At 43.7% G+C, this 25772-nt stretch overlaps 1 non-coding gene and 1 pseudogene across 1 annotated transcript; one reads left to right on the plus strand and one right to left on the minus strand.

Annotated features, from left to right (window-relative positions):
• The window catches only part of LOC122029288, a 41015-nt pseudogene extending 17005 nt beyond the window's left edge, over window positions 1-24010 (minus strand).
• Window positions 6316-6421, plus strand: LOC122030762. The gene has a single exon (XR_006125601.1). It is a non-coding gene; the product is annotated as a small nucleolar RNA R71 (small nucleolar RNA).
• Window positions 24011-25772: the final 1762 nt, after the last annotated feature.

Consider the following 25772-nt stretch of genomic DNA (forward strand, 5'->3'; position numbering starts at 1 on the left):
AGCCTCTGAGGTAGCTATAAAAGCTGAATGACTCAATAATCTCAAGATAGACTTAGATATGATTTCTGGTTTGTCCAAAGATTATTACAATTTATTGTAATAATATTGGTGCGGTAAACTCGAAGAAATCATAAGTCTATAAAGGCAAGTAAACACAATAGAGCGCAAGTACCACCCAATACGAGAAATCGTATAAACGAGGAGAAGTTGTTGCTACCTAGATTGCATCAGGTGATGACCTATAGATCCTTCCACCGAGGTCCTTAAGGCAAGAGCTTTTGATGGACATGTTGAAGGGTTATGAATCAGATGTATGGCAGCAGATATAGCAGCTTAGTCTTTTAGTATAAGTGGGAGATTGTTAGAGTGTATACTAAAAGCCTAGCTTTTGGTATAAACATTTATCTAGAAATAAGAATCACATTGGTCAAATGTCTACATTTATGATAAATGTAGTTATTCAATTAATTTATATTGTAGATAACATGGTGTGTGGTGTCACACACAGAGGATCATGTTATCAGTGTCTTATAAATTATAAACAGTAGCTCACGACCATAATGGAAAGGAACAAACCATTGGAAGGTCGTAGTGTAATTAGGTATCAGTTTATCTTGACTGTATAATTACACTAGTACACTCAGAGTGTATTGAGTAGGACCATTTGAGGTCATTTTTTTATACTGACTTTATAAAGAAACAAAGACCTCGGTTATTATGGAAGTGTGTGCTCTTAATCCTAATATAATAACAAGCACATATATTTGATATTTATTTCTTTAATTTATCAATGGGTGAGATTTAGTTCGATAAATCAATAAGCCCGATAAGTTGGAAAATAGTATCACTTATAGTGTGTGTTGTTGATTATAGAAGGAAACTGTGTCCTAGAGATACTAGGTTGATAATGTCCTCAAGAGGAGCTCATAAGGATTGTCATGTTAAACCCTGCAGGTGGACTTAGTCCGACATGATAATAAGGTTGAGTGGTACTACTCTTGGACTAAGATATTAATTAAATGAGTTGTCAGTAACTCACTTAATTAGTGGACATTCGATATCTTAAACATAGGGAGACTAACACACTCATAATAAGAAGGAGCCCAAAATGTAATTTGGGATTGGTGCGGTAGTTCAATAATAGTTCTCTAGTGGAATGAATTATTATTGATAAAATTAAGTTGTGTGTTCGGGGCGAACACGGGATGCTTAATTTTATCGGGAGACCAAAACCAATTCCTCCTCTCGGTCCCTATCGTAGCCTCTTATTTATAGAGTTCTATACCCACCTATACCCACCTTCTATACCCACCAATAAGGGGCCGGCCAAGCTAGCTTGGGAACCAAGCTAGGGCTGGCCTAGGTATAAAATTGGGTGGCCGGCCCTAGCTTGAACCCAAGCTAGTGGGGGCCGGCCAAATTAAATTAAAAAAGGATTTTAATTTTAATTTTTATTATGTGGAAGAAATAATTTATTAAAGAGAATTAAAATTAAAATATCTCTCTTGTAAAAGATCTACAAAAGATTAAAGAAAGAGATTAAATCTCTTTCCTTATTTGTAGATTGGTGAGATATTTTATTTTCTCTTTAAAATTATCCACATGTTGATAAAATTAAAATTATAGAAATTTTCTTTTATCAACCATGAAGAGATTTTTAAAGAGAAATTTTATTTTTAAAATTTCCGGAAACAAATTAGGAAGTTTTAATTTGTTGATTAAAACTTGTTTAATTTATTTCCTCTTGATGTGGCCGGCCATTAGAGATTAATTGGGGAAATATTATTTTATTTTTCTCAATTAAATCATGTCAAGGGAATTAAGGAAATTTTATTGTAATTAAATTTCCTAATTTGCCTAGGCCAAGGAATATAAAAGAAGGGGTGAGGGTGCCTTCACAAAAGACAACCTCTATTATTCTCCCTCTCCTATTCTTTGGTGTGGCCGGCCAATATCTTCTCCCTTTCTTCCTCTTTGTGGTGGCCGAAATTCTCTATTGCTTGGAGCTCTTGTGGAGGCCGGATACTACTTGGAGAAGAAGAAGAAGAAGGAGAGAAAACTTGCATCTCTTGGAGCTTGGTTGGTGTTTTTCTTCTTCCTTGGTGAAGCTTTATTTTTTGTGGTCGAACCTAGCTAGGAGGAGAAGAAGGTGTTAGGACCAAAAGTAGCTAGAGGGGGGGTGAATAGCTCGTCGCGTTCGCTCGGTGCTCGGCGTTGCTTGTTCCTTCAAAGATGTGCAGCGGAAAATACAGAAACAATCACACAACGCTAACACGGTTGGTTTACTTGGTATCCACCTCACAAGAGGTGACTAATCCAAGGATCCACACCAACACACACACCCTCCACTAAATAAAACTCTCCTTTATGGTAACTACCAAGGGCGGAGAAGCCCTACAAGACTCAATACAAGAAGAGAGGGAAAGGATACAAGAAATACAAGCTTACAAGCTTACAATGAGTATAAACCCTAACCCTAGCTTCTCTTCTTGGCTTTGATCCGCCTCTTGACTTGGAAAACTTCCAAGATCCTTCAAGAACCGGCGATCCGATTTGTGAGTGCTGTGGAGGAGCTGGCGAGATCTGGAGTGAATCGGAGAAGAGATGTTGAAGGAAATGAACGCCTTTATCGACGCTAACGGTCGAATCCCGATCGATTCGAATGTTCCCCAATCGATCGGGAGGCTTTGGATCGATCCACGGATCAATCCAGCGCTTATGGAAAGCGCCTAGATCGATCCATGGATTGATCCCGCCTCGCTCGAAAGAGCGTCCCAATCGATCCATCGATCGATTGAACATCTGATCGATCCACGGATCGATCCGCAGGCTCTCATCGCTTGGAAGAGTCGGATCGATCCACCGATCGATCCAACTCCTGGATCGATCAGTCGATCCAACACTTGGTTTTGCCCAAACCAAGTTCCAAGCCTCTCAAACCAACATCCGGTCAACCTTGACCTGTTGGTACATCATGCCTAGCATCTGGTCACTCCTTTGACCTGTTAGGACTTCCCACCAAGTGTCTGGTCAATCCCTTTGACCCACTTAGACTTTTCTATTCATGCCAAGTATCTGGTCACTCCCTTGACCTACTTGGACTTCCCAACACCAGATGTCCGATCATCCTTGATCCATCTGGATTTTCCCTTGCCTGGCTTCACTCACCAGGACTTTCACCTAGCTTCACTCACTAGGGTTTTCCATCTGCCTAGCTTCACTCACTAGGGCTTTCACCTGGCTTCACTCACCAGGACTTTCACCTAGCTTCACTCACTAGGGTTTTCCTTCTGCCTGGCTTCACTCACCAGGACTTTCACCTAGCTTCACTCACTAGGGTTTTCACCTGGTTTCACTCACCAGGACTTTCACCTAGCTTCACTCACTAGGACTTTCACCTAGCTTCACTCACTAGGGTTTTCCTTCTGCCTGGCTTCACTCACCAGGACTTCCTTGTCAAGTATCCGGTCAACCTTGACCTACTTGACTCTTCTTCAATCAATTTCTTATTGTCAAACATCTAAACTCAAACCAAGACTCAGCTTGGTCACCCAGGTCAACCTTGACCTGAGGGATGTTGCACCAACAGAAGGTGGTTGGTGGTTTCTCATCTCGGAAGATCGTTGCCCACACAACGTCCGAGGTTAGAAGAGGAATACGGTAGAAGATCAAGAGGTCTTTCTAAAAGGTATAACTAGTAATTTTTCTTTCCGCATCATACTAGTTATTTTTGGAAATAATACTAAATACAAGAGGCATACGATTCTAGAGTTTCGAATTTGTTTTCGATATAGTGTTCTTTGTTTTTCTTTCCCTTGTGATTTGATTGTTCTTTTCGGTTAACCTAAAGTTATTTTAGGAAATTAAATATTAGCTTTCCATAAAAGGTTTTGTCTAGTCGGTGGTGGTTGCTCCCATATCCAAGAAGGCCGTGTGCCTCGCCACGTCAGTACTGGGAACCAATTATGGAAATTAATATTTAATGGAATTAATAACTTAAGGTGATTTGGGTCGAACGTGTTAAGTTCCGCAGGAGACCCAAGTCAAAACCTAAAAGAACGAATAGATTAAGTTTTGGATCAAACGTGTTAAGTTCCGCAGGCGATCCAAAATTTAATTTAAAAGAACACATGGTAGCTAGGAAAAGGTTCAGACCTTTGTACAAAATTTTTGTACAGTGGAACCTCTAGGCTTTCCGAGTAGCAACCAACAGTACAAGTACTAGTCCAATTCTATGAATCATGACTATTTTAGAGTTATCAACCATCAAAAATAGGCATAGTGTATAGAGATCCTAAAACAAGGCCAATACTTAAACTCTTATAGTAAAAACATTGCTTACTTCATGCTATCATAGATAGAAAAAGATAGGTTACTAAACATAATAGCACCATAAGTAACCAATAAACCACATGGAATCTAGAATAAACGTGCTAATATTTTACAATAAGGACAAACAAACATGATGTGATGAATGATGCAACTAGCAAATTTTATTAGGCAAAAAAAATGAGCAAACTAACCCAAATGCATCTAATGCATCCCCCCAGACTTAAACTTTTCATTGTCTCAATGGAAACTAAAAATAATGTGGAGGAGATTAAAAGGAAGAGAAGTTACCAAATGATGCGTGCCAAATGTCCATGTCATGAACTTCTCAATCATGTAGTTGCACTCCTCCTAATCTTTGAGTCCCATAAAAGAAAATAGACAACAAAAATTAAGTAGAGGATACAAATTTATCGTAAAGAAAGAAATGAAACTAGAAAGAAACTAAAAACCTGAATGAAAACAAGATTGAAGAACTTGGGTTGCCTCCCAAGAAGCGCTTGTTTAAGGTCATTAGCCCGACCACCTCATTAGATTTATCAAAATCTCGCTCTTGGAGGGGTAATATATTTTAGAACCCACCTACTAAGGGTTCTTATTATGGAGGGAACTTTCAATATATGAGTTAAAAAATGAAGTATCGCTCTCTCCATCTTCGTCTTCTTTGAAGTTCTCTCAGGTGGTCGAAGACAGTTCAGTGTGAGCTTCCAATTATTAGCCCAAGTGAAATATGCACATGCAAAGAAAATACAAATCTCCCACAAACATATTAGATAAGATAGAGTCATAACCATATTAAGATAAGCAGAATAAGAAATAAAAACTGAATCACATCCAACAAAGTCAATAATAAGTACCTCTATAAAATTTTCCAAAAGATCACAAGAAATACTAACTTTACTTTGCTGAGAGATACCTGAAATTTCTAAACATGTAGATGTGACTTCCTATGAATCAAATGATGGTTCTAACTCTGGCTCAGGTGTTGATGATATCAATGATGGTGATTCTTGAGACTCTGCTAACTCTGCAAAAGTCCCTACACATTGTTCCACAACATGATCAATTCTTACAACCTCTAAGTGTTTTATGGACAAAGGTGGTGATCCTTGAGATGTTGCTTCCACAACACAGCTCTCTACATATTTTTCCATATCATCATCATCAACACATACATCAAAAAATAAACCAACATCTATATCCTCAATAGGAGAATCAATAACAAGAGGATCAATAACTTCACTTACAATTTTAAATTGATCTACCACATCATATTCATCATCTGAAAATTTAATGTCACTATAACACCCTATAAAATTTAAAGGCAAATCTGAAAACTTATTTACCACTGCATTATCAATAAAATCCTCATCTGAAGAGTCCTCATCTTCATATACATTCAAAAACCTGCACTCAACCATATTAGTATCACAGGATTTTCCGAAGTCTTTATTTTCATTTACCCCCACTAACCTTTGTAGAAAACGAACCCTTAGTGAAGGTCCTGGGAAAGATTGAACTTCCTTTTTCCCAAATCCCCTTTGATCTTTTGGAGGAGGTCCAACTTGCTTATCTAGTGTTGGTGTGATCAATAACCCAACATCGCCACACTTTTCACTAGATCTTATCTGAGAAGGAGGGAGATTTTATTTAAACCATTTTGAAATAATACTTTCAATCTTTGCCCCCAAATATTTGAACTCCCCGTTCTGTGACTTGTGATTCTCAAGACTCATAGATGGTTGAGTTACAATTTGTTTGACAGGCTCTATAGTATTTATGGCTTGCACTTCATGAATGTTTGAGGGAAATTTCATCCAACTTATGTTCGATCATTCATGGAGGTTCAATGTGACTTGATCAATTAACATATATGCTTCATCTACATTTTTGTCCATAAAAGATCCTTCAGCTGATGAATCTAATAAACTCTTGTCTGAGAAAGAAATTCCCCCATAGATTATGTGCAGAATCAACTGTTTTTCAAAACCATAATGAGGGCACTGTCTTTGAAGACTCTTGAATCTATCCCATGCTTCAAATAATGATTCTCCATATGTCTGAGCAAAACTTGTTATGCAATTCCTCATATACACTGTTCTGTTTGGAGGGAAAAAATGATTAATAAATTTATTCTCCAATTGCTCCCAACTTGTGATACTTTGAGGATGGAGAGAATATAACCAAGTCCTTGCTTTATCCTTGATACTGAAAGGATATGTCATCAATCGAACTGCATCTGCTGACACTCCTTCACATTTCACCATATCACAAATCTCTAAAAATGTTTCAAGATGTAGATAAGGACTTTTTGATACTTCTTCTCCAAATTTGTGATCTTGTATCATGAAAATTAACTCTGGGTCTAGTTGGAAACTTTCTGCTTCAATTTGAAGTTGCACAATGGGAGATAAAAATCTTGTAGAAAATGGTGTAGAAAAATTTCTCATGGGCCTGCTTGACATGTTAGTGCTCATGGATATTCAAGAAAAAATTATTAGAAGAAAAAAAAATTGAAGAATCAAAGACAAGAAATAAAATGCAATATGAAAAGCAAGAAAGAAAATGCAAAATTTAAATTGCAAGAAAGAAAGTGCATAATGAAAACAAGAAAGAAAAGACAAAAGAAAAAAGAAAAATGTCTAGAATAATTCATATGCTAATCAACTAATGTATTTATAAGTTATTATTATTCTTGATGCCTTTAGGAAGTTTGATCTTCTCATACACAAGAACTATATTGCAAGATATATTTACAAAAGAAAAGTACAGAAAAATTTAGATCAAAAGAAAAACAGAGAAAAACTAGACTAGAATGCTAGAAATCAAGAATGCAGAATTAAAATTAGAATTAGGATTACAACAAAACAAATTGTCAAGAAGTAGAAAGATATGTAAGATGAAAACAGAATTCTAAAGATTAGTTACAACTATGCTAATGAAAAGAAAAGAAAAGTTATGTTTAGTCTAACTCAATTGATAATCTCTAATGTTATAGCGCAGCCCCCGGCAATGGCGCCAAAAACTTGTTAACGATCAACAAGTGTACGGATACGTCGTCAGTAATAAAGAAAGATATCGTATCCACAGAGACTGGTATAAGCACTAAAGATATCTCAACACAAATTAGCTAAACAACTAATCAATTGATTTATGAAAACTAGTACAACTATGAAAAGTAAAGAATAGAGATAAAAGAATAGAAACAAGAAAAAGGGCTATGATTAAGGATGTTCTAGGAGTTTTGGTTTCTTTGTAATGTTATCCAATGTAGGTGATCTACCAAATCATATTCTTCAATTGTCCAACATTTGTAGAAGGTTGTCGGTTTTCTCTTGCAATAGACAAACGACCTAGGATTGAAATCTATACCTAAATGCGATCAATTAGGAATGATTCCTATGTTGTCCTTACACGGGCTTGCCTGTCACGTGCGTCCCTCAAAAAATCAACATAGAAATTCATTACTTCTCAGCCTCATCAAGATATGAAAGATTAATGCATGCAATCTATCCTACCCCCGTGAATGCCCTTATTTCACCCTCAAGATCATCCCTCAAACGTCCTTACACGAGCTTGTCTGTCACGAACGTCCCTCGAATAATCGAGTGAGGAATCACCTTTACAAGATTCACAAGATACCCAAACATTCAATCAAGTATGGTAATTAAGTTCAATCACAACAATCCACACAAGATCAAATAGATACAAACAGGGCAAAATCATAGAAATAGGAAATTGGCAAATCCACAAGAGTTTACGTCAAATTCACATTACAAATACTCCCTCCATCCTAGAACAAAGAGATATAATCCATAAAACAAAAAGAGGAATCCAAAGGCAAAAAAATTACAAGCATCTTGATCCTAAATCCAAGAAGATAAAGGATGAAAAGCTTATCTACGATGAAGAACCATCTTCGGATCCAATCCTCATTCCCCGGAGTCGATTCGTTGAAGATCTGCCCTTAGATTGTCGGAAAATCCCTCCAAGAAGGTGGAGGAACGCCCCAAATCTTGTTTTCTCCCAAAAGGGAGAATCCCCCTTCAAATGAGGAATAAACCCTTATATAGAGCTGGGGTTTGGGCGTCACACGACCCCAAGACACGGCCGTGTGAAGCTCACATGGCCTGGTCCATTCCCTTTACTACCCAGGTGGCACGGTCGTGTAATGCTCACACGGTCGTGGCATGCTCTGCCACTGCCCCCTTCCACGCCCGTGTAGATCTACACGGCTTGCTCTGCCTCCGGCTCTGGAACTCCTGCACGGTCATGTCTGGGACATGGCCAGGGCTTTCTTGGCTTCTGGAAATGTTGCACGGTCGTGTAGATCTACACGGGCATGTACTTCTTTGGCTCTGGTAGGCTTGCATGGTCGTGTCTGGGATACAACCATGTACTGCTTTGGCTCTACAAATGTGACATGGCCATGTCATGTTGGTTGCTACTCGGAAAACCTAGAGGTTCCACTGTATAAAAATTTTGTACAAAGGTCTGAACCTTTTCCTACCTACCATGTGTTCTTTTAAATTAAATTTTGGATCTCCTGCGGAACTTAACACGTTTGATCCAAAACTTAATCTATTCGTTCTTTTAGGTTTTGACTTGGGTCTCCTGCGGAACTTAACACGTTCGACCCAAATCACCTTAAGTTATTAATTCCATTAAATATTAATTTTCATAATTGGTTCCCAGTACTGACGTGGCGAGGCACATGGCCTTCTTGGATATGGGAGCAACCACCACCGACTAGACAAAACCTTTTATGGAAAGCTAATATTTAATTTCCTAAAATAACTTTAGGTTAACCGAAAAGAACAATCAAATCACAAGGAAAAGAAAAACAAAAGAACACTATATCGAAAACAAATTCGAAACTCTAGAATCGTATGCCTCTTGTATTTAGTATTATTTCCAAAAATAACTAGTATGATGCGGAAAGAAAAATTACTAGTTATACCTTTTAGAAAAACCTCTTGATCTTCTATCGTATTCCTCTTCTAACCTCGGACGTTGTGTGGGCAACGATCTTCCGAGATGAGAACCACCAAGCACCTTCTTCTTCCTTGCAAGTTTCGGCCATCAAAACTTCTTCTAGGATGAAGAGGTTCGGCCACCACCACCATGCTCCAAGGGATGCTAGAAACAAAGCTTTCTTTCTCTCCTTCTTCTTCTTCTTCTATAAACTTGATCCGGCCACCATATGAGTCTCCACAAGAAGGATGAGGTTCGGCCATCAAAGAGAAGAAAAGAGGAGAGGATGGCCGGCCACACCAAGGAAGAAAAAGAGAGAGGAAAAATAATAGAGTTGTTCTCCATGAAGGCACCTCTACCCTTTCTTTTATAATCCTTGGCCTTGGCAAATAAGGAAATTTAAATAAAAATTTCCTTAATTCTTTTGCCATTGATAAGGAAAATTTATTTAATTAAAAATAATTTTTTTTCTCATCAACAATGTGGCCGGCCACTTTAAACCAAGCAAGGAAAATTTAATTCAATCAAGAATTAAAACTTTCCTAATTTGTTTCCAGAAATTTTATAAAAAATTTCTCTAATAATTTTCCCTTCATGATGGTCAATAAAAAGGAAATTTTATAAATTAAAATATTTTTTTTAAACATGTGGATAAAAAGAAAGTTATCTTTAAAAATTAAAATCTCTTCCAATCTACAAATAAGGAAAGATATCTAATCTTTTTTTAATCCTTGTAGAAGCTTTATAAAAGAGATATTTAATTTTTAAACTCTCTTTTAAATCATGAACATGATTAAAAGGAAAGTTTTTACCAAAATTAAAATCAACCTTTTAATCTACAAATAAGGAAAGAGATTTAACTCTTCTCTTAATCTTTTGTAGAATCTTATAAAAGGAAAGATTTAAATTTTTAAACTCTCTTTTAAATCATGTTATCCACATGAGAAAAATTTTAAAAATAAAATTCCTTTTTAATTTAATAGGGTCGGCCACCTAAGCTTGAGTTCAAGCTAGGGCCGGCCACATGAATTCACCCATGAACCAAAACATGACCGGCCCTAGCTTGGTCTCCAAGCTAGCTTGGCCGGCCCCCTATAGGATGGGTAAGAAGGTGGGTATAGTAATCTATAATTAAGAGGCTACGATAGGGACCGAGAGGAGGAATTGGTTTTGGTCTCCCGATAAAATTAAGCATCCCGTGTTCGCCCCGAACACACAACTTAATTTTATCAATAATAATTCATTCCACTAGAGAATTATTATTGAACTACCGCACCAATCCCAAATTACATTTTTGGGCTCCTTCTTATTATGAGTGTGTTAGTCTCCCTGTGTTTAAGATAACAAATGTCCACTAATTAAGTAAGTTACTGACAACTCACTTAATTAATATCTAGCTCCAAGAGTAGTACCACTCAACTTCATCGTCATGTCGGACTAAGTCCACCTGCAGGGTTTAACATGACAATCCTTTTGAGCTCCTCTTGGGGACATTCTCAACCTAGTATGTCTAGGACACAGTTTCCTTCTATAATCAACAACACACACTATAAGTGATATCATTTCCCAACTTATCAGGCTTATTGATTCATCGAACTAAATCTCACCCATTGACAAATTAAAGAAATAAATATCAAATATATGTGCTTGTTATTATATTAGAATTAAGAGCACACACTTCCATAATAACTGAGGTCTTTGTTTCTTTATAAAATCAGTATAAAAGAAACGACCTCTAATGGTCCTACTCAATACACTCTAAGTGTACTAGTGTAATTATATAGTTAAGATAAACTAATACCTAATTACACTACGACCTTCAAATGGTTTGTTCCTTTCCATCTTGGTCGTGAGCTACTGTTTATAATTTATAAGGTACTGATAACATGATCCTCTGTGTGTGACACCACACACCATGTTATCTACAATATAAATTAATTGAACAACTACATTTATCACAAATATAGACATTTGACCAATGTGATTCTTATTTCTAGATAAATGTTTATACCAAAAGCTAGGCTTTTAGTATACACTCTAACATGTCATGGGCATGTGGTTCTCACACACCCCTTGCACGACCCTTGCATGACCCTTGTACACCCCTTGCATGGCCCTTGCATAGCTCTAAGTGGCTATGTTTAATTTCAACGTCTTTTACACCATCAAGATGGGGGTTTCTCTCGTTGAAGTCTTCATTAAAGTTGTAAATCTTGAAGTTATCTACAAATTGGTATAAAGAACAACCCAAAAATCCAACCGAGCACAAAGTTATTGTCATTTTACTTTTAGTTTGCAGTGCTGAAAATTCCACACAACTTTCACACGGTCGTGTGACATTCACACGGCCTCAACACGCCCCCCACATGGCCTCCACACGGCCATGTGGTCTCCACATGGCCAGAACCTGTAAGAACTTAGTTTTTGCATGCCCGTGACACTCTGGAAGCTCTATACTTCATTTAAGCTCCATTTTTGCTCTCAATCACATCCTATCAATCAAAACAAGCAAAGAGCGGATCTCCAAAAAGAATATAATGGAAGTATGACATTACAATGAAATAGGGTGCAATAAACATAGATTATGCTAATGAAATATAAGTAGATGTGTGTCAAAGCATGCATAAAAGTGTATATAATCCACGCACATCAAGAGACTTCCTCTTGATCCGACAATGATGATCCTCTAATAGATTTGACTTGACTTTTGGAGGTGGAAGCTTCTTCATCTTCATCCCTTCTTGTTCCGGAGATGGAGGCTTCTTCTTCTTCTTCATCCTCTTGTACATGAAACAAGGAATATGCTCCCTCCTTGCCCTTCTCATTGCACTCCGTTGAGGATGAAGTTTCTTCTTCTTCCGATGTTGAGTATCTCTCAACCTCGGTGTCCTTCTTCTTTTGGTCTTGCTCCAATGAGTTGCCCTCTTTTAATTTCTCTTGGTTTGGTGTAGTGGAGGGTTCTTCATGAAGCTTGGCCAATTTGCTCCACAATTCTTTTGCATCTTCAAATTCTCTAATTTTGCATAGAATTATGTTAGGCAATAAACTAACCAATAATTTGATTACCCACCTTTGGACTTGCTCTTGGCTCCACTTGCTCTTCTTGAGAATTTTGCTTTTACTATTTGTTGGAGCTTGAAAACCTTCCATTAGAGCAAACCATTGCTCTATCTCCATCATCAAAAAATTTTTTATTCTTGATTTCCAAGAATCGAAGCTAGTTATTGTGAATGGTGGAGGCACCCTTGTGTCAAATCTGAGTCCATCTCGAAATTCCATTTGAAGTTGAGCTTTTGTTAAAGTCTTCAACTTTATGGATTTTGCTCTAACTTCTTCACCCTCTAGCCTTGTTGCCCCTTCCGACGATGATTCCGGTGAAGAGCGACCTCGCTCTGATACCACTTGATAGGGTTGAAATGTAGCTGGAAGGGGGGGGGGGTGAATAGCTCATCATGTGCTCGTCGTCTTCTCGTCACTTGTTTTTTGGTGATGATATGCAGCGAAAAATACAAGAACCATAAATGCAACGCTAACACAAAAAATTTACTTGGTATCCACCTCAAGAAGAGGTGACTAATCCAAGGATTCACACACGACACACACTCTCCACTATGAAAACACTACTCTATGGTAACTACCGAAGGCGGAGAAGCATGTATAGGACTCACACACAAAGATACACAAGAAGAACAAACTATAAGCTGATAAAACAATAAACCTTACAAGATTTACACGGTAGAAACCCTAGCTTGCTTTTCTTCTTGCTTGTTATTGTATCTTGAACCTTGGAAGTGCACCAACACTAGTTTCCAAGAGCCTCCAAGAACTGGCTATGAGCTGTGGAGAGATCGCTGTGAAGATCGAAGATGAATTGGGCGTTGTATATGTAAGTCGTCTGAAGAACGCTTGCAATGGCTTTATCTAGCGCCAACGGTCGGATCCCAATCGATTAGATTGCTCCCAATTGATTGGAGAGAATTTGGATCGATCGGATGACCGATCCAGAGCGTCTCTGTGCTCTCTAAAACTCACTTGAATCGATGACCCGATCGATTCACTATGTCCCACGATTTTGCAGCACTCCAATCGATCAATCGATCGATTGGAGGCTCCCAATCGATCCATTGATCGATTGGAGGCTTTCTGTGTGACATCATCAGCTTCCCAATCGATCCAATGATCGATTGGGAAGGAGATTTTTGCGGGGACTCATCCAATCGATCGGTTGATCGATCCAGCTCATGATTTCTTGATCAAACAAGTCCAAAGTCCCCTAAAACCAACATCTGGTCAACCATGACCTGTTGGTACATCATGCCTAGCATCTGGTCACCCTTGACCTGCTAGGACTTCCACACCAAGTGTCCAGTCAATCACTTTGACCCACTTGGACTTTTCTCCTTGTGCCAAGTATTCGGTCAAACCTTTGACCTACTTGGACTTCTCAATACCGAGTGTCCGGTCAACCTTGACCCACTTGGATTTCCGCGTGCCTGGGTTCACTCACCAGGACTTCCCTTCTGTCTAGCTTCACTCACTAGGACTTTCACCTAGCTTCACTCACTAGGGTTTTCATACTGCCTAGCTTTACTCACTAGATCTTTCACCTGACTTCACTCACCAGGATTTTCCAACTGTCTGGCTTCACTCATCAGGACTTCTCCTCTGCCTAGCTTCACTCACCAGAACTTTCTATCTGCTTGGTTTCACTCAGCAGGACTTTCCATCTGCTTGGCTTCACTCATCAGGACTTTCTATCTACCTATCTTCACTCACCAGGATTTTTCATCTGCCTGGCTTCACTCATCAGGGCTTTCTATCTGTCTGACTTCACTCACCAGGACTTTCCAGTCAGTCTTGACTTACTTGAGTCTTCTTCACATCTAATTGGCCACCTTGACCAACGGAAAATTGTACCAACAATCTCCCCATGTATTATCAGTGTATTGTCAAACATCGAAACTCAAACATTAAGACTCAAGTTTCTCAAGTTTGAGCCTTCTCAAGCTTAATCAATCAGGTCAACCTTGACCTAGAGAATATTGCACCAATAATATATATATATATATATATATATATATATATATATATATATATATATATATAACCGTATAGTGTGTAGCATATGAGCTGGTTTTTTTTTTATTTTTTAAAGCTAAAAAAGTATTTTTCTTTTATTTTTTTATAGGGTTTAGGGTTTATGATTTATTGCATAAGATATAACATTAATAGTTTTTATTTTTTTTTAAGTTTAAGATTTAGGGTAAAGTATTTTGGGTGTGTAGCTTTAATTTCTTTATTTTTTTAGTTTTAGGTTTAGGGTATAGGGTTTAGAGTTTAACATTAATTGTTTGTAATTTTTTTTAAAGTTTAAGAATTAGGGTATAGTATTTTGGGTGCGTAATTTAATATTTTTTTTAGTTTTAGGTTTAGAGTTTAAGATTTAGTATTTAGGGTATAGTATTTAGAGTGCCTAATTTCTTTTAGGGTTAAGGTTTGGGGTATAATATTTAGGGTGCATAATTTTTAAAAATTTTTATCCCAAAGTTTTTAAAACAATAAAAAATAAAAAAAAAACACAGCAAATATGTTGCGTGTGCATAATCTCAAATTGTGCGATGCACGTGATATCGACACTTATATAGAGTTTTGTTATCCCGAACACCTCACGCCGCATACCCGATGGACATCTTAATTCTAGAAAAATTATATATATATATATATATATTTGTTTGATATGTTGCGGACTGGTCTGGACTGGACTTAGGGCGCTTGGAATTGATCCAGTTGCTCACTGGTGACACCGTCCAAGCGCCTGTAGTCATTTAATAGTTTTTTTATTTTATTTTAGGATATATTATATATATTTAGAATTCAAAATTTTAGGATTTAGGAGTTGGATTATAACAGCTTTGAGTCAATAAAATTTTCCTCCTAGAGTTCAGGTCTCCCTCTTAGGTTATAGTGTTCAAGATTAAAAATTTTAGATACTCACGGGTTATATTATAAGTATTTAGGGTTTAAGATTTTAGAATTTAGGGGTTGGATTATAATGAGTTTAAGCTAATAAAATTAATTTACTCTAGATTTCAGGCTTCCATCTTGAGTTATAGTATGTAAGGTAGATAATTTTAAGTATTCATGGAGTATAATATATGTATTTCAAATGTTTTAAGGAATTTTTTATTTTTAAAAATAAAAATAAAATTAAAAAAAAAAGTCGAGGCGCTTTGATCGACCAAAAATAAAAAAAGTAATCGCGAACTGTTCCATAGGGGAATAGTCCACAGGATATCATTATAACTAGGATAATGATTTAAAACAATTAAAAATTTGATATAAATGAATTTATTCCAGGAAAATAATAACATAATAATTGATAATTAACAAGTAAATAAGTTTATGTGAATTAATAGGAATTTCTGGATTTTTTTAAAATTTTCAATGATTCGTTTTAGTTTTTGATCCGGCGGTAAAAAGCCGGAACCCCACAAGGAGTCAACGCTGAGGGGAGGTCAAAGGGTCCAGTGGCTCACCCGAAAGGGGCGAGCCGACCGGACTCGGAAAAAAGGGAGATCTGATAGTAAAAAGACACCCTGGTAGGGACCAGGGTTCCGACGCTCAAATGAAGCAGTGCACAATGACCGAGCGGAAGGAAGCACCCCCCGGACGGCGCAAAGAATCAGGGCCGTCCGGACGACTTTCACCGCGTCCGGACTTTCACCGCCCGCCCGGTGGGCCAGGCTCCCCAGACAGGCGGTGGGTAAAAGATGGGAACATTTTCTGACAGCCGTCAAGTCGTATGGCTATGCCATACGACTAGCCTGACAACGGGGGTCCTGCCGTCCCATCAAAGAACATTCTCTCACTGTAGCAGTATGGGATCAGGTAAGCTCTCTGACAAGTGCATACCGTGGTATGGGTTGCTGACACGTACGCATCTCGATGGGCGTGCATCAATTCTTTCTCCGTCCTATATAAAGAGGCTATTACTTCGCCAAAGGTACGCATGATACAGATTTGGCAGCCACTTTCTCCACAGCCTACCTGACTTGAGCGTCGGAGGACCGTCGCCGGGAACCTCTCCCGGCCCGGTTTGTTGCAGGTTCGCCGAGGATCCAGCAGAGAGCGCCACGTGCCCAGCGTCCGCTGACTCTTGGTTCGGACAGGATCAAATTGGCGCCGTCTGTGGGAACGCTCCTGCATCCGAGCAGAGACAATGGACGAGGCTGGACGACAGCACACGGTGACGCTTTCAAGGGAGGAACTCGACGCTCTGGTCGAGATAAGGGCCGCCAAACTCGTGGAGCAAAAACAAAAAGCATCCGCCGAGCGGGCGGAGCAACAAGCAACATCCGCGTCAGGGGGCCGAGCGGAAGCACCTCCAGCCACCGTCGCATTCCACAGGGCCTTATTTCGCACCCCTGGAGCCACGCCAGCCCGAAGGATCTTCCTCAGATGAAATGCCAAGGCGGGATGACAGGAAGGGGAAAGCTCCCCGAGCGGACTCCTCCCCCGAGCAGATCAATCGCCAATTCTCGGAGGCTATACTACGGGACCCTCTGCCCAAGCACTACGTGCCTCCGACAATCGGCGAGTACAATGGAACAACGGACCCGGATGATCATCTGGGTAAGTTTGATAACACAGCCACGCTCCATCAATACACCGATGGAGTGAAGTGCCGAGTCTTTCTTACCACTCTCTCCGGATCGGCTCAACGGTGGTTCTGGAGGATGCCGGACGGATCCGTCACCAGCTTCAAGGACTTCCGAACGGCCTTCCTCCACCACTTCGCCAGTAGTCGGCGTTATCAAAAGACAAGTGTCAGCTTGTTCGCCATCAAGCAAGAGCCGAGAGAATCGCTTCGAGCTTACATTCAGCGGTTCAACCAAGTGGCGATGGACATCCCAACGGCCACCTCGGAGACGATGATGAACGCCTTCACGCAAGGCCTAGCGGATGGAGACTTCTTCCGGTCGCTCATCCGAAAGCCGCCCCGAGATTATGATCACATGCTACATCGAGCCAACGAATATATAAATGTGGAAGAAGCGCAAGCCGCTCGGAAAAAGGAAGCTCCGCCGAGCGGGCACATACTCACGCCGAGCGGAAACAGCACGCCGCTCAGCAGCCAGGGCCGATGCAATCCGACCCCCATGCCGATCTCACGTACAAGAGGTGGTGCCGCTCGGCCCAAGCCAAAGAGGAGGTGGACCCCTATGTTCTGCACCTTCCACCAGACGGATACGCACAACACGAGGGATTGCCAAGCATTCCCTTGTTGTCCAATCCCGCTCCCAGGAAAGTCGAACGACGGTCTCCTCCCATCGGCAGGAGACATAGGACTCATGAAGTTGCCGGATCCACACCGAGAGGCGACATCGCAGACACCGACGGCACCGATCTCCGGGTGAGAATCGCCGGGCCCAGAACGGTCACGACCGGCCTCGCCGAGGAGGAAACCGAACAATACTTCCCGGCGAGATCAACGTTATTGCCGCGGACCGACCGAGGAGAAAATCGCAGGCGTCGGCAAATGCAGATCCACGTTGTGGGGTGCAGTAAGGAGAAGTCTGAAGGACCTGAATAAGCTTCGGCCCCCGATACTTAGAGGGAGTGGAGATCCCTCACGACGACGCTCTGATCATCCAAGTGATAATCGCTAATTATACTATTCACCGAACCTTTGTTGATCAGGGAGCTCGGTGAATATTATATTCAAGAAGGTGTTCGACCAGCTGTAAATTGATCGAGCGAGTTGCGCCCATGACGACCCCGCTCTACGGGTTCACGGCAACAAGTGTTGTCGATCGGCCATGCACCACCGCCACCTCGCTGGAGAAGAGCCGTCAGAGGACCAGGACAATCAACTTCGTGGTGGTGGACTCTCCATCATCCTACAACGTCATTTTGGGTCACCGGCCCAAAATTCCGAGCGGTTGTCTCAACCTTCCACCAAAAGATAAAGTTCCCGGAGGACAAAGAGGTGGGAGAAGTCAGCTAGGCGCTGCTATATAGAGATGATCCGAGCGGAGGCCTGTTCCGCCCGGAAGGCACCCCGAATCGAGATACACGCCATAACTGAGAAACCTCCTGCTTTAATTTATGATGAAAAGGAGGAAGTCCAGATCCATCTAACCCGATCGGAGGCCACGACTTTTATCGCCTCTGATCTGGGGAAAGAACAGAAGGAGAAGCTGATCCAGTGCCTCCAACGAAATTATGATGTCTTCGTCTGGTCGACACATGAGTTACCTGGAATTTCGCCGAGCCTGGCGCAGCATGAATTGCATGTCCGACCGGACGCTCGGCCGGTGAAGCAGAGAAAAAGGGATTTCAGCGCCGAGCAGAATACTATTATCCGGGCAGAAGTAGAAAAACTTCTGAAGGCCGGCCACATACGCGAGGTGCAGTTCCCAAGCTGGCTGGCCAACGTAGTCTTGGTCTCCAAGCCGGGCGGCAAGTGGAGGGTCTGCATCGACTTTCGAGACTTAAACAAAGCATGCCCCAAGGATTTTTATCCTCTGCCCCGGATAGATCAGCTGGTGGACTCTACGGCCGGCTGCGAATTAATTTGCATGCTTGACGCCTACCAAGGATATCATCAAGTCCCGCTCGCCCGGGAAGATCAAGAAAAAGTAAGCTTCGTAACGGCCGACGGCACATATTGCTACAATGTGATGCCGTTCGGATTGAAGAATGCCGGGGCCACCTATCAACGCTTGATGAACAAAGTGTTCAGAGAGCAGATCGGGCGGAATCTGGAAGTTTATGTGGACGACATTCTTATCAAATCTGTCCGAGCGGCCGATCTTTTCAAGGATATGGAAGAAACCTTCCGAACGCTGCGCAAATATGGAGTCAAGCTAAATCCCCAGAAGTGCCTGTTCGGAGCTAAAGGAGGGCGTTTCTTGGGGTATATAGTGACCGAGCGGGGAATCGAAGCAAATCCCAGCAAGGTGAAAGCACTGCAAGACATGCCGCCCCCAAGAAATACAAGAGAAGTGCAAAGGTTGACCGACCGGATAATTGCTTTATCCAGATTCATCTCCAGAACCGCCGACCGGAGCCTGCCATTCTTCAAGATCCTGCGCAAGGCTACTAAGTTCCAGTGGGATGAAGAGTGTGACCGAGCATTTGAAGAATTGAAGACATATCTAAATTCTCTGCCTGTGCTGGCCAAGCCGATCGGGGGTGAGTCACTGTATATGTATCTGTCGTCAACTGAGCATGCTGTAGGCTCAGCACTTGTGAGGGCAAGCGGCGAAGAGCAGCCGGTGTATTTTCTAAGCCACATTTTAAAAGATGCTGAATCTCGTTACACCGGGCTCGAGAAGTTGGCCTTTGCTTTGGTTCTAGCCGCTCGGCGCCTTCGACCGTATTTCTTGGCTCACACCATCATTGTCCGGACGAACAGTCCACTCGGAAGAGTGCTGTTGAATCCAGAAGCGTCCGGACGGCTTATCAAGTGGACGACAGAATTAAGTGAATTTGACATCCAATATCAGCCCCGCTCGCGATTAAAGCCCAATCTTTGGCTGATTTTGTGACCAAGTGCAAAAGCCAGAGCCGGAAGCTATGTGGAGAATATGTGGATGGATCCTCCACTCGGCTAAGTGGGATCGAATATTACTACTCTCACCTCGGAAGAAAAGATGCACCTATCCGCCAGGCTAGACTACAAAGCTACTAACAATGAAGCTGAGTATGAGGCCCTCATAGCCGGATTGCAGGCAAGACGCATGTGGGAGCGGTGGGTGGCACTCTATTCGATTCACAGCCGTTGGCACAAAGAACTTTCCAAGACCTTTGAAATCAGAATTCGGCTCAAACTCTACGCCGAGGCTTTTGAAAACTCAAAGCGCTTTCCGAGAGGTGCTTATTCAAAATCCGAACGGAGAACCAGGAGGCCGATGAGTTAGCCAAACTCGCGAGCTCAATAACGCCGGTCGCTCAAACAACCAATTGAAAAAACGCCGGTGGCGCATGTCGACCGGATGCAAGGCCTCCGTTTTCAAATGACCGGAGGACACCTATTATAGAATTCCTCCGCTCGGCAACCATCCAATGAATATGCAGCCCGGCTCCTCGGAAGAAGAGCCAGTTTACACTAATCGAGATCAACTTTACAAGAAAGCTTTCTCGCGTCTGAAATGTGTAAGCTCGGAGGACTCAGCTTACATCCTCCAGGAAGTACATCAAGGATCATGCGAGGGTCATCCGGGCGGACGCTCGTTGGCCAAGAAGATTCTCTTGGCCGGATACTTTTGGCCAACTTTACAAACAGATGCCGCTCGGACAGTATCTACCTGAAGTATCACAACTTCTCCCACCGACCGGCAGAGGAGATGAAGGCATCAACCATCTCATGTCCGCTCGATCAATGGGGAATGGATATTGTGGGTCCATTTCCGATGGCGAACGGGCAGAGAAAGTTTTACTAGTGGCAGACTATTTCTCCAAGTGGGTGGAGGCCGAGCCGCTGGCAAAGATCACCGAACAAATGGTTAAAAAATTCATCCAAGACATCATTTGTCGGTTCGGCATTCCTCGCCGACTAGTGTCCGACAACGAGCAGTTCATAGGGAAGATGTTAGAGGATTGGTGCAAAAGCTACGATTGAGCAACATTTCACGTCCGTGGCCTATCCTCGGAGCAACGGTTGGGAAATTCTTCGTATTCTTCGGGCTCGGCTCGACCATATGGGAGGAAGTTGGCGGATGAAGCCGAGCGTCTTGTGGGCCATCCGAACGACGCCAAAAGAAGGGACAGGAGTCACACCGCTCCATTTGGTATATGGCGGTGAGGCTGTCATTCCGGTCGAAGTCGGCGTTGAGTCAGCCCGGATCCAGAGCTACGATGATGACAACGCCGAACGAAGAAACATGGAGCTGGACTTGGTAGAAGAGGAGAGGGCAAAGGCGTCCGTTCGGCTGATGGCATACCGTCAGCGGATGAAGCAAAACTACAACCGGCACGTAATTCCCAGATCGTTCCAAGTCGGCGATCTTGTCTGGAAGAAAGTGAAGCCGGTCGGCGATGTCGGCAAGCTTGAAGGCCCCTTCAAAGTCATCGAAAAGCTCCGCTCGGGCGCGTATTATTTGGAAGATGAGGACGGACGGCAGCTAGATAGGCCGTGGAGCGCGAATCACCTCCTGCCTTACCGAGCGGGGTGAAAGGTGTATCACTGTAAATCACCCTGTGTACTTCATTTTTCGACTAAATACTTGAAATGCATAGATGAAAAGTCAAAAGAGCGAATATAAGGCATTATCGTCGTGTCCAAGGCCCCGAGCCGATCGGCCGGAGGTTTATGTCCAACCGGAGCTCGAACTCAAGACCCCGAAATGCCGCTCACCGATACTAGTGTGGCAGAAGGAAACCAAAACCGCTACCGATCGGGATGATAGAGGGAGATTATTGCCTGGAGCGAAGGCCTGAGCCGCTCGGCTAGGTACATTTTAGCCGAGACTACCTCGTGGATGATTATGTATGCCAAGCGCCGACGACGAAGGCCGCATTGCTCCGCCGTGTGCGCCTCATCGACGCGCCGACGAGCTCCGTCGTTAAAATCAAGAGCCGCGCCGACCGGCTATAAAACCGCGTCGAGCTCCGACGATAAATATCGAGAGACGAGCCGGCTTAAATAAACCCGCCGAGCGGCGTCGTTAAAAATCAAGAGCCGCGCCGACCGGCTATAAAACCGAGTCGAGCTCCGACGATAAATATCGAGACGAGCCGTTTTAAATAATCCGAAGCGACGCTACGACGAGCTCCGTTAAAATCAAGAGCCGCACGACCGGCTATAAAACTGCGCCGAGCTCCGACGATAAATATCGCGAGACGAGCCGCCTTTTAAAAATCCGAGGACCGACGAGCTCCGTCGTTAAAATCAAGAGCCGCGCCGACCGGCTATAAAATCCCGTCGAGCTCCGACGATAAATATCGCGAGACGAGCTGCCGCTTTAAATAATCCGAAGGACGCGACGAGCTCCGCTGTTAAAATCAAGAGCCGCGCCGACCGGCTATAAAACCGGCCGAGCTCCGACGATAAATATCGAGAGACGAGCCCGCTTTAAATAATCCGAGCGGACGCGCCGACGAGCTCCGTGTTAAAATCGAGAGCCGCCACGACCGGCTATAAAATCAAGGCCGAGCTCCGCGTCTATGAACGCCTCGAGCTGGAGGTCTTATGAAAGTCCAATAAAACCCTTTGGAGACGAGGATTTCTAGCTAAAATAGAAGCTAAAATAGAGAGGAACAGAAGATTATCTAATATGCAAGTCAAAAAAGTCATTACATAAGCCGGGCCGAACGGCGGGAATTCAAAAAAGCTTACAAAAACACCCTTCACACATCAAAATCAAAAAGAGCGTCGGGAATGGCATCCATCACGCTCGCTAAGTCCTCGGGGGGGATGGTCAGCTCGGCAGACAGGTGACCTTTGGTCTTCAAGTAGCCCACCGCCGCCTTGATTGCCTCCTCGAACGTGAGGGATATCTTGTCGGTAAACTTCTCTCCGAAGCCTTCCGAGCGGAGGAACGCCTTCCTCACTTCCTCCGAGCGGGCCGACTCTCCCTCTTGATATTCCTTGAGCGCGGCATGGGCAGCGTCGCTAGCGGCTTGGAGATCCTTCAAGTCTCCATCGAATCTTTGGAGATCAGCCGAGCGGCTCTCTTTTTCGGTGGCCAGCAGAGCATCCAGGTCCTTAATGCGTTGCTCCAGCCCCCGGATCTCCACCTTCATGTGGTCCATATCATTGATGGCCTGTTGCTTCCGAGTGGTCGCCGTCTGGATCTCCTTGTCTCGTTGTTTAATCATTGTTTCAAGCCGAACGACCTTGCTCGCCAGATCAGCAGCTCGTTTCCGCTCAGCTTCTAGTGATTTTTTGGCCTTCTCCAGAGCGGCCGTCGACTGCCCAGTACCCCCCGTAGCTTTTTGTTTTTTCAACTCGTCCTCCAGTTCCGCCAATCGATCGCTAATGGCGATCTGCTCCACCCAGTTCTGCTAGCAAATGTGGATAGGTTAAAAACATAATTCAAATACGCAAACAAAGAAACAGAGCATTTGATTGAAGGTTGCTATCGCCGAGCTGCCCGGGAGTCAATTTGGCTATACGACTCCGAGCATCTATCCAAGCTTGTGCGAGAGGACCCGTCAGGGTGATCATCTGCTCGGGAAATACCGGCCGATCGGAGGCAGCCATGTACGCCTCCGAAGGGAGGCGCAGGTAGATTCTGGCCGCTCGGCCCGCTCTGAGATGGCCCACCAGCAGAAGAGGAGGGTAGCTCGCCTAAACGCTTGAGACGTCGTCGAGTCCTCGAAGGGCTGGACGGCAGAACTTCCGAGCTGGCCCTCGGAGAATCCTGAGGGGTAGGGGTACTCTCGACGGAAACTGTTCCGGACAGCACCGGCGCACCTACACCCTGCTCAAGTTGTGGCTCATCAAGTGTAGAGGCAGGTGCGGATTCCGGTCGCCGGCGTTTCCGAGTGCGCAGCGGCGCATCATCGGCCGAACGGGCCTCCACTTCAGCTTCACTTCCATGTTCTATATTGCCCGTGGCCTCATCAGGAGGGGCAGGGGCGTCCGGGGCTTCTGGCAGGCGCCCAGGAAGATCTCGCGCAGGAAGCCCTGCTCGGCCTCCGTGCCGCGCCAGCCGCCCTTGACGGTGATCACGTGGCCGTCGGCGAGCTTGATCGACATGACGTCGATCGCGTTCCCGAAACCGTGATAGGAGATAGGGAAGCTTACTCATGCTACAAGGCAGATCGGCTGGTGTAGAAGACAAGCCGAATATATGCATTACTCCTGGGAGAAGCATCTTGTCAATGTGATAGCGCTGACCTACTAGCCGTTCGGCTGCATGGAGATAGTCTGCGTCACCTCTAAACTTGCCGAGTTCCGGTTGCGCAGGCATAACTGTCTGCCACTTAGTGCGGAAAGTAGGCCGCTCGGGAAAACGAATATAGAAAAAATGCTCCTTCCAGTGTTTGTTGGAGCTCGGCATATTATCGAAAAGGACGAAGCCTATCCTAGATTGGAAAACAAAGGTACCCCACTCGGCTTGCTTGGGATAGTAGAAGTAGTGGAAGATTTTCGGGTTTAAGGGAATGCCGTTCAGTTTGAACAAAACTATCACTCCGCTCAGCAATCTAATAGAATTGGGAACTACTTGGCCGAGCGGAATGCGGAAATAGTTGCAAACTTCTAAGAAAAACTTGTGAGGAAAACGTAGGCCGGCCAGGAATTGATCACGGAAGAAGACAACAGTGCCGGACGGAGGATCGTTAGGCCGATCGGAAGGCGTGGCTAACACTATTTCGTGATCGGTCGGTAGGTCATATGCTCGAATAAGGCGCATGGCGTCTTCCTCGTCGAACCGACTTTCCATGTTCGAGTACCAAAGACCCGGAGCACCGCCGGTTGACTGCGAGGTACTGGTCATGATCGAAAGGCCAGAATGCGGGATAGAAGAGGATGGTTCAAGCAAAGGAAGAAAACCGACTGACGAGGATGATTAACAGAAAGAAGAACGCGTCTCGAGCGAGAAAAAGGATCTTACAAGCGAGGGAGATGATCGGAAGTTGCCGTGTGATCGTCGGGAAGTCTGAGCACAAGGTCGCCGGCGAAAGGAGGAGCGACAGGAATCTGGAAATGAAGAAGATGAAAGGCGGCGGAAACGGAGTCAAGGGCTTTATATCGCCGCCCGGAAGCGATCTCCACCGTCCGATCCAGGTCGTCGATATCGAGGTTGTCATCTGATCGTCCGTTTCAAACGGCGGCTGTCCCATCGGAAGTGACGCAACCGCCATACTCTGACAAATGCACGATCGCCACGTGTCAGCCGGTTACTAGCCGCATTTAATGAACTCCCCTTACCGTGCGCAGAGCATGTGATGGGAGGTGTGGGAGAACAACGGACGTCGATTCCAAGAAAATACGAGGCATGGACAAAGTATCGCCGAACGGACAGATATCGCCGCATGGATGAGCAGCCGTATGTCGCGCCGAGCGGCCTAATGCAATAATCATTGTTCGGCAGATCGGCAGTCCAGTCAGTCGGACTTTGCCTCCTTCGACTAGACTCGAGAGGAAGGCAAGTGATCCGGCGGTAAAAAGCCGGAACCCCACAAGGAGTCAACGCTGAGGGGAGGTCAAAGGGTCCAGTGGCTCACCCGAAAGGGGCGAGCCGACCATAGTAAAAAGACACCCTGGTAGGGACCAGGGTTCCGACGCTCAAATGAAGCAGTGCACAATGACCGAGCGGAAGGAAGCACCCCCCCGGACGGCGCAAAGAATCAGGGCCGTCCGGACGACTTTCACCGCGTCCGGACTTTCACCGCCCGCCCGGTGGGCCGGGCTCCCCAGACAGGCGGTGGGTAAAAGATGGGAACATTTTCTGACAGCCGTCAAGTCGTATGGCTATGCCATACGACTAGCCTGACAACGGGGGTCCTGCCGTCCC

Source organism: Zingiber officinale, chromosome 10B (genome assembly GCF_018446385.1).
Source record: "Zingiber officinale cultivar Zhangliang chromosome 10B, Zo_v1.1, whole genome shotgun sequence".
Classification (NCBI taxonomy): domain Eukaryota; kingdom Viridiplantae; phylum Streptophyta; class Magnoliopsida; order Zingiberales; family Zingiberaceae; genus Zingiber; species Zingiber officinale.